We start from the raw sequence: 13,553 nt of genomic DNA, 5'->3' as shown, positions 1-13,553 counted from the left end.
GGGGCTTTTGGGTAAGGAGGGGCTTCCTGGCCCGTGGGGCTTCTGGGTAAGGCGGGGCTTCCCAGCCCATGGGGCTTCTGGGTAGGGGTGGGGCCACCTGACACTTTGACATAAAGTGCCATCATTACTACTCATAAGCGCAATATGTACAATATCTTTCCCGTTCCTGAGAAAACTATGTTTGAAAACTGTAATTTTTTGCCTGGACTACAATCAAGATGGCTACCAAACCATGTGACATTATGCCGCCATTTTGCAATCTAGTGACCATGCCATAGACCCCTACATCCATTCAAAGTCTGGTGACTTTTTAGACTGCGGTTCAAAAGTTATAGGCATTTGAACATATTCTGGTGGAAGAGAAGAAAAAATAAGTATAATAATAATAATAATGACCAGTGACCACCACATTGCTTATGGGATCAATTCTGTCAAGTAACAATCAGTCCAATACATTCTAACATAGTTCCATACTGCACCATATGCATTTATTTGCAACTTGACCATCTCTGAAATTTGATTGGCTCATGGCGGACATTTTGTTTTCTCAATCAACTTGCCTTGAACAAATCTGATAGAGGAGCTAGCCAAGGTCATGTGTACAAAATTTCATATCAATCAGACCAACCATTTCGGAGATGAAGATCTTTGAAGATTCTTGGCCAATCCAATATGGCTGCCAAACCATATGACTTATTGACTTGTTTTGAACAAATCTGAATTTAGGCCATAACATAACATCACACACCAAGTTTCACATCTGTCCCGTCTGCTGTTTCGGAGAAGAAGATTTTTGTATATTTTCCAAAATGTGTCACTTAAGCCACTATGGCCACCAGACCATGTGACATATGGCCTCCATATTGAATATGGCATAGTACTACATAGCCATCTATCACTGTATGAAGTTTCATGAGTTTTCATCAAGCATTGGTTTTTATAGGCTTTTGAAAAGATACTGCTGAAAAATAATAATCCTAACAATAACAATAGGGTTCCAGCAACTTCGTTGCTTGGCCCCCAACTTTTGAGGCTTCCAGGTGCTTGGAGTCGAGAAATGTATGGCTTCAGACTCATAAAAATATGAATCAGATGAAGACACATGTTGACAACAATTGTTGCTTAAAGGTTTTGGTAAGTAGAGTATTCAAGGTCAAGTTCCCCCTCTTGTGGTCTAATATTTTAAGGAACAAGCCATTTCAATCTCAATAAACCAACTACACTTATTTGATTGAAATGTATCAATTTAATTACATTAGTAGTACCATCAATACTTCTAATATCATAATATAGTAGTAAAAGTTTCATTTTGTGTACTTTAAAACACAATCTAACCATTTAAGTAGCTTTAGATTGCTGCTGCTCTCCATTTTTCCATTTACCTTCTCAAGCTTATATAGTTGCATACCTGGTGTTTCATATAGTTATCACGTTGATTTCTGATGTATGCGTTATATATATTTACAGCTGGAAAAGCAAAGTATATCACTAAGGAGCAAATAGCTCCAATTAGTTTTTACTATTGCGCCTGACCGAGTATGTCCGTATGTTGTCTTATGTTCAACTCTATAGAGCCAGCGATTAAATTATCCATTACAGAAATTATCCATTAGGACAAGGCACATCAGGAGGTCTGTGCAATAGGAACAGTCTGGACACCATTTTAAGTTCCGAACGGAATTAACGTCTTTACTATCTACATATTTATTTATTTATTTATTTATACATTGTTTTTTTTTTTTTTTTTTTTACATTTTGGCACAAATTATCCTCCATACTATCCATGACAAAATTAAAAATAAATACATGGAGAAAATAATAAATACATGAATTAATGTGGAAATAAATAGATGGATAAATAAACAGATTTTGAATTAAATACAATAATAAATAAATCTCCATGTATTTATTAGAACATGTATTTATTTATTTATTTCAACATTTATTTATTATTTTCACTGTGAATTTGTTTTAAATTTTAATTACAGTGAAAATAATCAATACATTAATACATAAATACATGTTCAAATGGACATTTTTTATGTCAACACTACTACATTTATTCATTTATTTATGTAATGTGAAGCGATTCAAGTAATGAATAAACAATGTATTTGCTAAAATAAATTTTGCTTAAACTTTAAGGGGAACTGCACCACAATTTTATCTTAATTCTGTTATTTGTATAAATTGTTTTAAATATAGCAATGTCACAAATGTCTGAAGTGAAGATATATTTATTAATATGATTTTCTTAAGGAATAGGTGGCCATTTTCTCTCCACCAGACCCTCGGTAACAGTCTGTACTAGTATGTGTAAGACCTGTAGGCAATACAAAGTAAAAGCATAATAATAATGATGATATTATTTATAACTAGAATGCTAAAGTTCCATGAGAAACATTGTGGAAGTACAGTAAGCAGTATGTTTCAGTGTACATGTAATATATTAAGTACTATAGTACATCACAAGGTACTACAGTAAACTATAGTATACAACAGGGTAGTTCAATATTTGTCTAAGTACCGTAGGAGGCACTATAGTACATTACAAGATACTATAGTATATCACGTAACAAGAGTATACTATAGTATAACAGTGTACTATCGTATGTCACACATTATTCAGTATACCATAGTATAAAAGTTTAGTGTGTTATACAACAGTGTCCTACAGTATTTGTTGTACTACTGTAGTAAGTACTATAGTATAATTGTATTGTTTTATTGTCTATCTTAATTGTAGTTTTAATATTTAATTAACTATATTTTCTTGTAAAGAGCTTTGCGATACACTATGAAATTTCCATGGAATCCGAATGTGTTCAATTTCGTTGGATTTCATGAAATCCGAATGCATGAAATTGCATGATTTAATCAGGTGAATACAGATTAAATCGTGATGCAATTGCATGCTATATAAAGGGTGTTTGGGAGCGAGACTACATGGTGAAGTTTTGAGTTTTGAAAGAGAAAAGCAAGATCAAGAGTGTAAATATGTATAGGAATATTTAGTTATGGCAGCTTCTGCCATGCTGTACATTGGCAAAAAGAAGATGACTTCACTCACATCTATGCAAGTGTACACTCAGTATTTGTTGCAGAAATTAATGAAAGCAATACTAGTTTCAGTACTGTACTTCGCAAAAACATATTTGCATATTTGTTCAAAACTTGTACTTTAATATTTTTCCGATATCTAACACTGCTAGTCCTACATTGTTTCATGTGTGCATGTATTTAAACAAAACAAAAACAAACAAAAAACAACATTGTTCTCTTTTCTTTGCTAAAACTATTTTTGTTACATTGAATCAGGGGTATGCATACATCTGGAAGGCACACTATATGTAATGGTAAGTTACAACAACATAAATAACACAGTATAAATATATATATATATATATATATAATCATCACAGTATAGTTCTTAAAAGATCATTTATCAAGCAGATTTAAACAAATTAAAAATGTCTATTATAATGACTGGCTAGTATACAGTACGCACTAGAAGCACCGACATTTCAAACTACCTACAAGAGCCAAAACTATAGTATAATAATGATCAAATAAAAAACTTTATTTGCGTTTATGCAGCTAAAATGCTGTAGGCATATTTAATACATATATTTAGGAAAAGTCAGGAATTGGTATCCATAGTGTATTCAGGAACACATAGTAATTCAAATTAAATCAGTCAAACTGACCAGCCGTGCACTTCTAGAGTTAAATTATAAAGGCAAATCATGCAAAAGATCACATCACGTGTACAGTATCAGCACACAAACTACAGGGTCACAAGCCGCTAATGGGAAACTAAACTTTGGATTCAAACTCGATTTGTAAGGAAATATTGAAGACAATGAAAGGTTTTCTGTTTCATTTGCATGCAATGCTTTTCTTACAAGAGCAGTGTAGTTTACAGTATAATTTGTGAGCACCCATTTGCTGTAGCAATTATAATTTAGTTTGCTTATTATAATGATTTGGTGTTTTTTAAATATATATTCCTATATATATATATATATATATTTTACCATTCATGTTACAGCGTTGTTTTTATTTTAATAAGTGCCCGATTAATCAGCAATTGCCCATTGATTAACCGATCAAATATTTGAATGGACTGACAGCCTTAATATATATGTGTGTGTGTTATTGTAATGAAATGTATGGTTTGTATTATTATTAGCAACTGTACGCTATCCAAAACAGAGGTATGGAATATTTTGCTTTAAACAGCTTAAAAAGAAAAATATGTGAACAAAGACCAATCAAGGCTAACTTACCAGTATACAAAATAACATTTATAAATATAAATGTAAAACTTTTTGAAGAGCCGGTATTAATGTTTTGTATAAACTGTATAATGTTTTATATTAATGATTGAAAAACATGTCAACAGAGCCAATTGTATTAATTGTCAAGCAAGCAAATTTTAGCAAGGCTGTTCTGACACTCCCAGCATCTCCTTCAAGATTTCTGTGGCTAATCTGTGGCTGGAGAGGTCACCTCATCATTATTGATCAACAGTTGCTTTGAGAACTATGAGACCAGACCTCTGCCAGTAGATCAAAGGAAGCCATCTTGATATGTTTATTCATTTATTTACAGTAGTTTACAATTAAGATTAAACATAAATTAGTACATTTTGTGCACCCCCAATTCCTAATATGAGGGGCAAAGCTAACGAACTGAGCTTCCGTCCCTCAGTCCCAACAGCTTTCATATGATATTATTTTAATATAGTGATACAACATTTTGTGACATTCCTGTTTTGGATGCCCTATTTTTCAAGTTTGATTGTAATACATGAGTGTTATTAAAGTTTTAACTTAGAGTTACAGACTACATTTGCTGGGCACATCTAAAGACTAGCAAAAATTTATATTTGGATTTCGTTTTGTGAAAATTACTTCACGCTGGGGAATGATTTATTGCAGGATTTACATATGGTAAGAACAGTATAATTATTAATACTATGTATGTGTAACAACGGAGATAAAGTGCTCAGTTTAATTTATTTAAAAATGTGTTATGCTAATTTAGGTAAGGTAGCTGGGGTTTATTAGGGTGTGTGCAGGGGTTTTAGAGTTGGTGACCACGTGTGTGGAGCAACACCTGGAACTGTGTGAACTTCTTCTGGGCAAGAGGCGCGTAGTTTTTTTCTTCAATAAATCTAGCAGCAAGTAAGCAAGCGATTTGTGGGCTACTTGTTTTCCCCCGCTGAAAATACTACATTGGCATCAGAAATGAGGATGGACACTTACGGCTCCTGGCCAGCAGACAGGGGAGGAGGGGGCGCAGGCCAGAGACTCCAGCTCTTCAGGCAGTGCCTCGCAGCCAAGCGTGAGCGGCAGATAAACCGGCAGTGTGTACAGTGTCGGTCTGCTGTGTATCGCTGTTTCAATAATTAAATTATTATTATTATTTATCTCTTGGCAGACACCCTTATCCTTACAAAACAAAATAATAAATAATAATTCATAATAACCAATAAAATGCCCCCCCAATGCTACAGTATGTAAGTTACTATAAGTACATGTAAGTTATTGTTAACAGTAGTAAGCTACTAGTAGTAGTTTTTGAAAATAATCGAAACGTTAAACGATTTGAAAAAGGTGTTTAAGGAAAATAAGCTAAGGCTATTAGATAAGGATAATATAGGGAATTAATTGGCTGGTATGTATACTATGTTTCTACCAAAGTTGTAACAGGAGTTGGAATTTTGGGGGTAGAAGAAAAGCTGTAAAAATCCTCAGATTAAACTTAATGGATAATTATTTACTGAATATTGGCATATATCATTTGTTTGTACATTTTCTTATCTTGAAAATTATCAAAAAGAAATATAACAAACATTAGAATTAGAGTTACCCTGTGTTACACTTGTGTCCTTAATTAGAGATAATTAGAGTTGCCTTGTGATAGACTGGTGTTGCTGCAGGGTTGGGCTTCGGAACACTTTAATTTTGTTAAAAAGTAAACAAAATTGGAAACATATATATACACACACATTTAATTGCATGTAATTAACTTAATTAAAGAAAAGTAAATTAAAAACTAAAACAGTAAAATATGTGTATACAAAAAAACAAATCAGTCTGTTACTATTTTTATATTATACATACTTATTTAAAATAACACATCATCCAATAGGCTTCTGGTTTGGAGCCAAACAATAGCACTAAATGCTACTCCTCATTGCTAATTGCAATAGATTGATTGCATTTTTTTTTTACTTTGGATAGTTATGTCTGCTACTACAGGGAGAAGCTGTTCGATCTCCTCCACATTCTTCAATCCCATCTGCCGTAGAAGGTCCTCCACTGGGGCAAGCAATTGCTCCCCTTTCTCTGTGAACAGTAGGAAACCTTCTTCGGTGTCACAGAACCTCAGGATGGTTTTCTGTTTCTTTTCTGTTTTTTATGTTGACTCCTGAATGAGAATTAATTAGATGCTTTTCTGGTTTTACCCAATTTATCCTGATTTCTAAAGGAATTAACGGAATGTAAAAAAGATTTGGAGAGGTTGAGCTTGAGGTGGTGTGAGTGCATCCAGGCAGAGATAGCAGACAAGCAGGAAGAGATGCAAGAGGGGATGAGAATGTCGGAGGAGGGAAAAGACAGGAAGATCTGGGCATCATCTGTGTAAAAATGGTAAGAGAAACCATGGGATGCAATGAGGGGGCCCAGGGAGTGAGTGTAGAGAGAGGACAAGAGGGGACCCAGAATGGAGCCTTGGGTTACACCTGTGAGGAGAGGTTGGGGCGTGGATGAGGAACCTCGCCATGTCACTTGGTAGGTACTGTCGCTGAGGTAGGAGTAGAACCAGGTGAGAGCAGTTCAGAGATTCCAAGGTCAGCGAGGCAGGAGAGGAGAATGGAGTGATCGACAGTGTCAAATTCTGCAGAGAGATTGAGGAGGATGAGGACTGAGGAGAAGAAGGCCACCCAAGCACAGCTGAGGGAGTCAGTGACTGTAATTACATAAAATCCATTACCAGTAAAAACATGGAATATGCATACCTTACAAGTCCTTACAAAGGTTACAGATTTTTTTTTATCATTCTTGCCTCACAGAATTACAGACCAGTTGCAGCAGTGAAGTTGAAACTCAAGAACCTTCTTGTTTGTTTAGATTTGCACTCTTCTCACAGAACTGGTAACTGAAGTGCCCATAGGAAACCCACACAGACAGAGGTAGATCATGTGAACTCCACACAGACAAGCCCCCAAGCCAGGACTCAAACCCCAGACCCCTGTACCGGTGAGGCAGCAGTGCTAACCACCATGCCACCATGCTGCCCTACTAGGTCCACATTATTTTATACAGCTCTGGAAAGAATTAAGAGACCACTGCACATTTTTCTTAAATCAGCATCTCGACATGTATGGCAGTCATTCCATGCCAGTGTCTGTTGAATTCCAACACAGACACACCTCATTCTACTCAATGAGGTACTAATTAGGTGATAACCTGAACCAAATCATATTTAAGGAAGAAAAGTATATCACTATCCTCTTGCATTAGGACCAGCTGGATGGCAAAAACAGTGCTAGTAGAACCTCAAAAATAATTGGAATCAGAAAATAACTATTGACCATGCCAAAAGAGTTGAAAAGGAAAGTTTTGAGAAAATTAGGTTTCAATTCTGGCTTTACTGGCAGAGGGATACAGTGAGCATTGCTTCCATTCTTAAAATGTCAAAGATGGCGGTTCATAAGAACAAGGTCAAGCAGCAGACATTGGGGACAACAAAGCTACAAAGCTACCAGCAGAAGACAAAAACGACTCTCCACTGACCGGGATGACCGCCAACTCATTGGAATGTCACTCAACAACCGTAGGATGACATCAAGTGACCTACAAAAAGAATGGCAAACGACAGCTGGGGTGAAGTGCACTGCGAGGATGGTTCGAAACAGGCTCCTAGGGGCAGGGCTGAAGTCTTGCAAAGCTAGAAAAAGGCGAGAAGCAAAGAAGAGCCAGGCTGAGGTTTGCAAAAGACCATAAGGTTTGGACCGTAGAGGACTGGAGTAAGGTCATCTTCTCTGATGAGTCAAATTTTCATCTTTGCCCAACACCTGGTCATCTAATGGTTAGACGGAGACCTGGAGAGGCCTACAAGCCACAGTGTCTCGCACCCACTGTGGAATTTGGTGAAGGATCAGTGATAATCTGGGGGTGCTTCAGCAAGGCTGGAATCGGGCAGATTTGTCTTTGTGAAGGACGCATCAATCAAAGCCGAGTTGCTTGAATTTGTGCGCCAGGAGTGGCATAAAGTCACCCAACAGCGATGTGAAAGACTGGTGGAGAGCATGCCAAGACGCATGAATGCTGTGATTGAAAATCACCAAATATTAATTTCTGAACTCTTTGTAAGTTAAAACATTAGTATTATGTTGTTTAAAAATTAATATGAACTTATTTTCTTTGCATTATTTGAGGTCTGACAACACTGCATCTTTTTTGTAATTTTGTCCAGTTGTAAATTTCTGCAAATAAATGCTCTAAATGACAATATTTTTATTTGGAATTTGGGAAAAATGTTTTCAGCAGTTTATAGAATAAAACAAAAATGTTCATTTTACCAAAACATATACCTATAAATAGTAAAACCAGAGAAACTGATAATTGTGCACTGGTCTCTTAATTTTTTCCAGAGCTGTATACACCTTTATATGCGCTGCCATATCAAACATTTAACACTAAAGCATGTTGTGAATAAATGTTATGCTTTGGAATTTTAATATTGACATGAATAGACAATCCATGCAAGTAAACTCAAACACACAATAACAAGTGGTATTGTCACTGTTGTATCCCACACATCCCGCAATTCACAAGCTCCCCTGCAGAGGTCAGCATCACCGGAATTCTAAACCCTCACATTCCCCAGCAATCAGCCACTTAACATTCCTCGGCACCATGTGCACTTGTTCTATCATCCTCGAACTCCCATTGTACCAGCACTCTCCTTCACCGTCCTCTGCTCCTCTCTGCTACACATATAAACCCCTCTGTGACTTTAATTCACTGCTAAGTCTTGTATCCTTTTGTTATTGCTTGTTTACAACCTCCACGTGTTCCTCCACCAATTCCCGTATTCTCCCTACCAGCCTGTTTGCCTGATCATTGACCCCCTGCTTGTCTTATCGACCAGGACTTGTGGATTTCCCTGGACATTACGGTTTGCCGGCATTGACCACAGCCTGTTTCTGACCACCTCTCACTCCGCACCTGGGTTCCCCGCCATGGCAGTCCTTCTTTACAGGTATACAGTCCGGTCCATAAATATTTGGACAGACCCAATTGTCAATTTGGCTCTGTACACCATCACAATGGATTGGAAAGGAAACAATCAAGATGTGCTTTAAGTGTAGACTTTCATCTTTAATTGGAGGGTAGTTACATCCAAATCGGGTGAATGGTGTAGGAATTAAACCAATTTTTATGTGGTCCCCCCAATTTTAGGGGCTCAAAAGTATTTGGACAAACTAACATAATCATTAATTAAATTGTGAGTTTCAATACTTGGTTGTGATGCGGGACAGTGGCCTGTCCGAATGCCAAATATATTTGCACCATTGTTGCAGTAAGATTGTGTAACCCATGTATGAATTTAAGCTTTGTGTATTGCTCCGCAGAGGACAGGTGCAGTAGTTCTGTGTAGCTGATTTTTAGAAAAACATTTTCATCCAAGGCTATAGAGAAAACAGAAGACAAAGGAGAAGTCTGTGATCAAGTTTGGGGTACATCATTGACGTCATCCAGTTGCCCAGCAACCAAAGGGAGTCATCTTGTATATGATAGCATGTTCTTTAGAAAAACCTTAGATGTGTCTTGCTGACTGACCATCTCCAGAGCACTTAGTTGTAGCTGAATAAACTATTTTGGTATTATTTCAGTTAAATCGGGTCCTGAGTATTCCTTGTCCGCCTGTTTATTGAGGGAGTAAAATTTCTCCCTATCAGTTGCAAATCCTTTGCAGTCAATGACTGCCTGAAGTCTGGAACCCATAGACATCACCAGATGCTGGGTTTCTTCCCTGGTGATGCTATGCCAGGCCTGCACTACAGCTGTCTTTAGATCCTGCTTGTTCTTGGGGTGTTTTGCCTTAGATATCAAAACAAACCAATCAGAGAGCAAAAACATTAGGTGGGGCCAAATCTACTAATAAGAACGTACTGGTGAGCGCAGGAACACCAAAAGGCCAGGAACACCACGGAAAACAACTGTGGTGGATGACAGAATTTTTTCCCTGGTGAGGAAAACCCCTTCACAACAGTTGGCCAGATCAAGAATACCCTCCAGGAGGTAGGCGTATCTGTGTCAATGTCAACAATCAAGAGAACACTTCACCAGAGTACATCTTGTGGTAAACCCTCTGTATTTAAACAGGAAATGGGAAGACCATATTAGAGTTTGGCAAAAAACATCTAAAGAACCCTGTACAGTTCTGGAACAACATCTTATGTACAGATGAGACAAAGATCAACTTGTACCAGAATGATGGGAAGAGAAGAGTATGGAGAAAGGAAGGAACTGCTCATGATCTGAAGCATACCACCTCATCTGTGAAACATGGTGAAGGTAGTGTTATGGTAAGGGCATGTATGGCTGTCAAGAGAACTGGTTGACTTTTGACAAAAGCAGCAGGATGAATTCTGAAATGTTTAGGGCTATGTTATCTGCTCCGATTCAGCCAAATGATTCAAAACTCATTTAACAGCACTTCACAGTGCAGATGAACAATAATGCGAAAGCAGGTAGAGGAAAGCAACCCCAAGAAGACTACCGTCACCAGCAACAAAACCAGACGGCTTCATGCCCTAGGGCTCGTTCAGGAGTTGAACACAGGACCTCTCGCACACTAAGTGAGAATCATACTCCTAGACCAACGGGCCAACTGAACAAGTGGCTTCACAAAGTTCTCCTCCTCAACAACACACTACATGTCCTCCTCCTCCTCCTCCTCCTCAACAACCACAACAAACTTGCATAATACACATTTGTTTTATAGAAAAACACACAGATGACAGTCTGATTTCCCTTCAGCTGCACAGGCAACAGCATCTGAGGTCAAAAGCCCTCTTGTGCAGAGGAGCCCAAAAGCTGGCTTTTGACAGAGAGCACACTGTTCAGTGACCACTTAATAAGTAGGCCTAATCATTTCTTATTTTTTACAGAATAGGACACAGAAATAACTTATGATTACTTATTTGTTATCTACATTTTACTTTTCATAGTATTTCCAAACGTTTTTTATCGATGTATGAACAAACACAACCATTGAGACACACACTATTAGAGCTTTTTCGTTTTATTTTCTTTATGAATGTAATGCAAAACAATATAGAGTAACAGTGACAAAAAGTGCCAGGGGTTTATGACAATACAGAAAGCACATTATAGAAAAGACCTGAAAAACACACAAGCACTACATCAGAGATACCACGCATTAAGTCCCTTCCCTGCGCTGTAGGCTCCATAGCGCTGCATCACTGCTGCCTCTCGCTAATCTCAAGATGGAGCTGGGGGTAGGTGTTCCATGGCCAGGCTGTCGTTCCCTCTGCCAAGTGTGTACAGGCCAAGATACCTCCATTACTTCAATCACTACATCTTCCGCTGACTTCTATAGGGGGCTGCGTGAACTACTGAAGTAATGCTGTAGAGATAAGTGTCCTTAAACTGGGAAATGGAAATAAAGATTAAGTAAGCATCACTCATTGAAGAAATGCATCACAGTGTCTCTGTCAGCCTGTACAGCAGCGCATGTTTGCCGTAGCCAACATTTATTCAGTGCCAAATTTCCTTGCACAAAGCCATAGCAGATTCTCAAGCCCTCCCATGTTGTTGATTATCTTGTATCCATGTATTAAGAATAATGGTAATGCTTTATTTTAAGTGTCCATTATAAACAATCTATTAACATGTTATGTTATTATTATATGATTAATTTTACAAATTATAAATATATTAGACATTTTTTAACTTTTTTGCTATAATATGTTTTAAGGTATTTAATAACATATTTAATAAAGGGTATAATAACATGACATTTGCACACCGATATCAATCTATTATCATTAACTGCCATGCCAGTTAATTGCTGCTATTATCCATCCATTTTTGAAACCAGTTATCCTGGCGAAGGTCGCCGAGCACTGATCCCGGCAGGCAAAGGGCACAAGGCAGGAATACACCCAGGACGGGACCCCATTCCATCGCTGGGCAACACACACACACACACACACACACGCAGACACACCCACATACAGGGCAATTTAGAGAAGCCAATTAACCTAACCCACATGTCTTTGGACGGTGGGAGGAAACCCACGTGGACACGGGGAAAACATGCAAACTACATAGTATAGCAAAAATGTTTAAATAAAAATGTCTAATATATGTATAATTTGTAATAATCATATAACAATAACATAATCAATAATTTGTTAATAGATTGTTTATAATGGACACTTGTTAGCATAATAACTAATGTATGTTATCTATCTGTATGTAATGCTGTTGTCCTATAAGTCCTTACATTTGTAAACAGGGATTTTTGAAATAACCATTACTTATTTTGTGAAAAAACAGGGAAACAGAAATAAGGAATGAGTAACTATTACTTATTTCTCCAGAAATAAATAAGTAAACTTTACTTATTTTGCAGAAAAAAATAAAACAGTTTATTATTAATATATTGAGGAAACAGTGAAAAAAATAACCATTACTTATTTTTTGAAAAATAAGGAATCTACTTCATAGAGGTTCTGAAATCAGCATACTTCTCATGGCAGGAAGGGAAACTGGAAGCCTTTTGACACATTTCTTGACTTTGATTGAAGATTTTCCAGTATTTTAATCAGACCTCCTGCCAGAATATATTCTGCAGTGGGTTTCAGAATGGGCTGCCAAAACTGCGTAATCTCCTCCACCAACCTTTCCTGGTTTTCCTTTGTTTGGTAAAACTGCATTTATGGAAGATACCCTTACAAAAATAAAATATTTAAAAATATATATTATTCTGAAATATGAAATGTATTTTAATGTATTAATATGTTTTATAAATGTGCATACCATTTTATAATATATGGTGAAAATATACTTTTAAATATCAATTGCAGTTTTAGTATGTCACTTGATACAGAAATATGGTCAAATACACTATATTATACAATACAAATATTGCTTAATATAACTTAAGTATATTCAGAATTATATGTAAACTTGTTTTTAATATATCTATAATTATATGCAAATATACTGTAACATCTACACATGTATTTTATACTAAATATATAAAAATGCATACATATATGTCCCCTTATAATATACATTTAGTATACTGCTAAATACACAACAATCTCATATTGCATGTATTGTATACTGTGAATATATTAGACTGCAAAAATGTTGCATTCTAAATATACTGGTAGAATATATTTGGATAAACTTCCAAACACATGTATACATGAAGTGTAACTTAAAACATTGGGATACTTCAATACTTTAATAGATTTCACTTGGTACTCACTTGGTGTT

Source organism: Amia ocellicauda, chromosome 2 (assembly GCF_036373705.1).
Source record: "Amia ocellicauda isolate fAmiCal2 chromosome 2, fAmiCal2.hap1, whole genome shotgun sequence".
NCBI classification, from domain to species: Eukaryota; Metazoa; Chordata; class Actinopteri; order Amiiformes; family Amiidae; genus Amia; species Amia ocellicauda.
The sequence above is the reverse complement of the archived record's forward strand: the minus strand, read 5'-3'. Positions refer to the sequence as shown.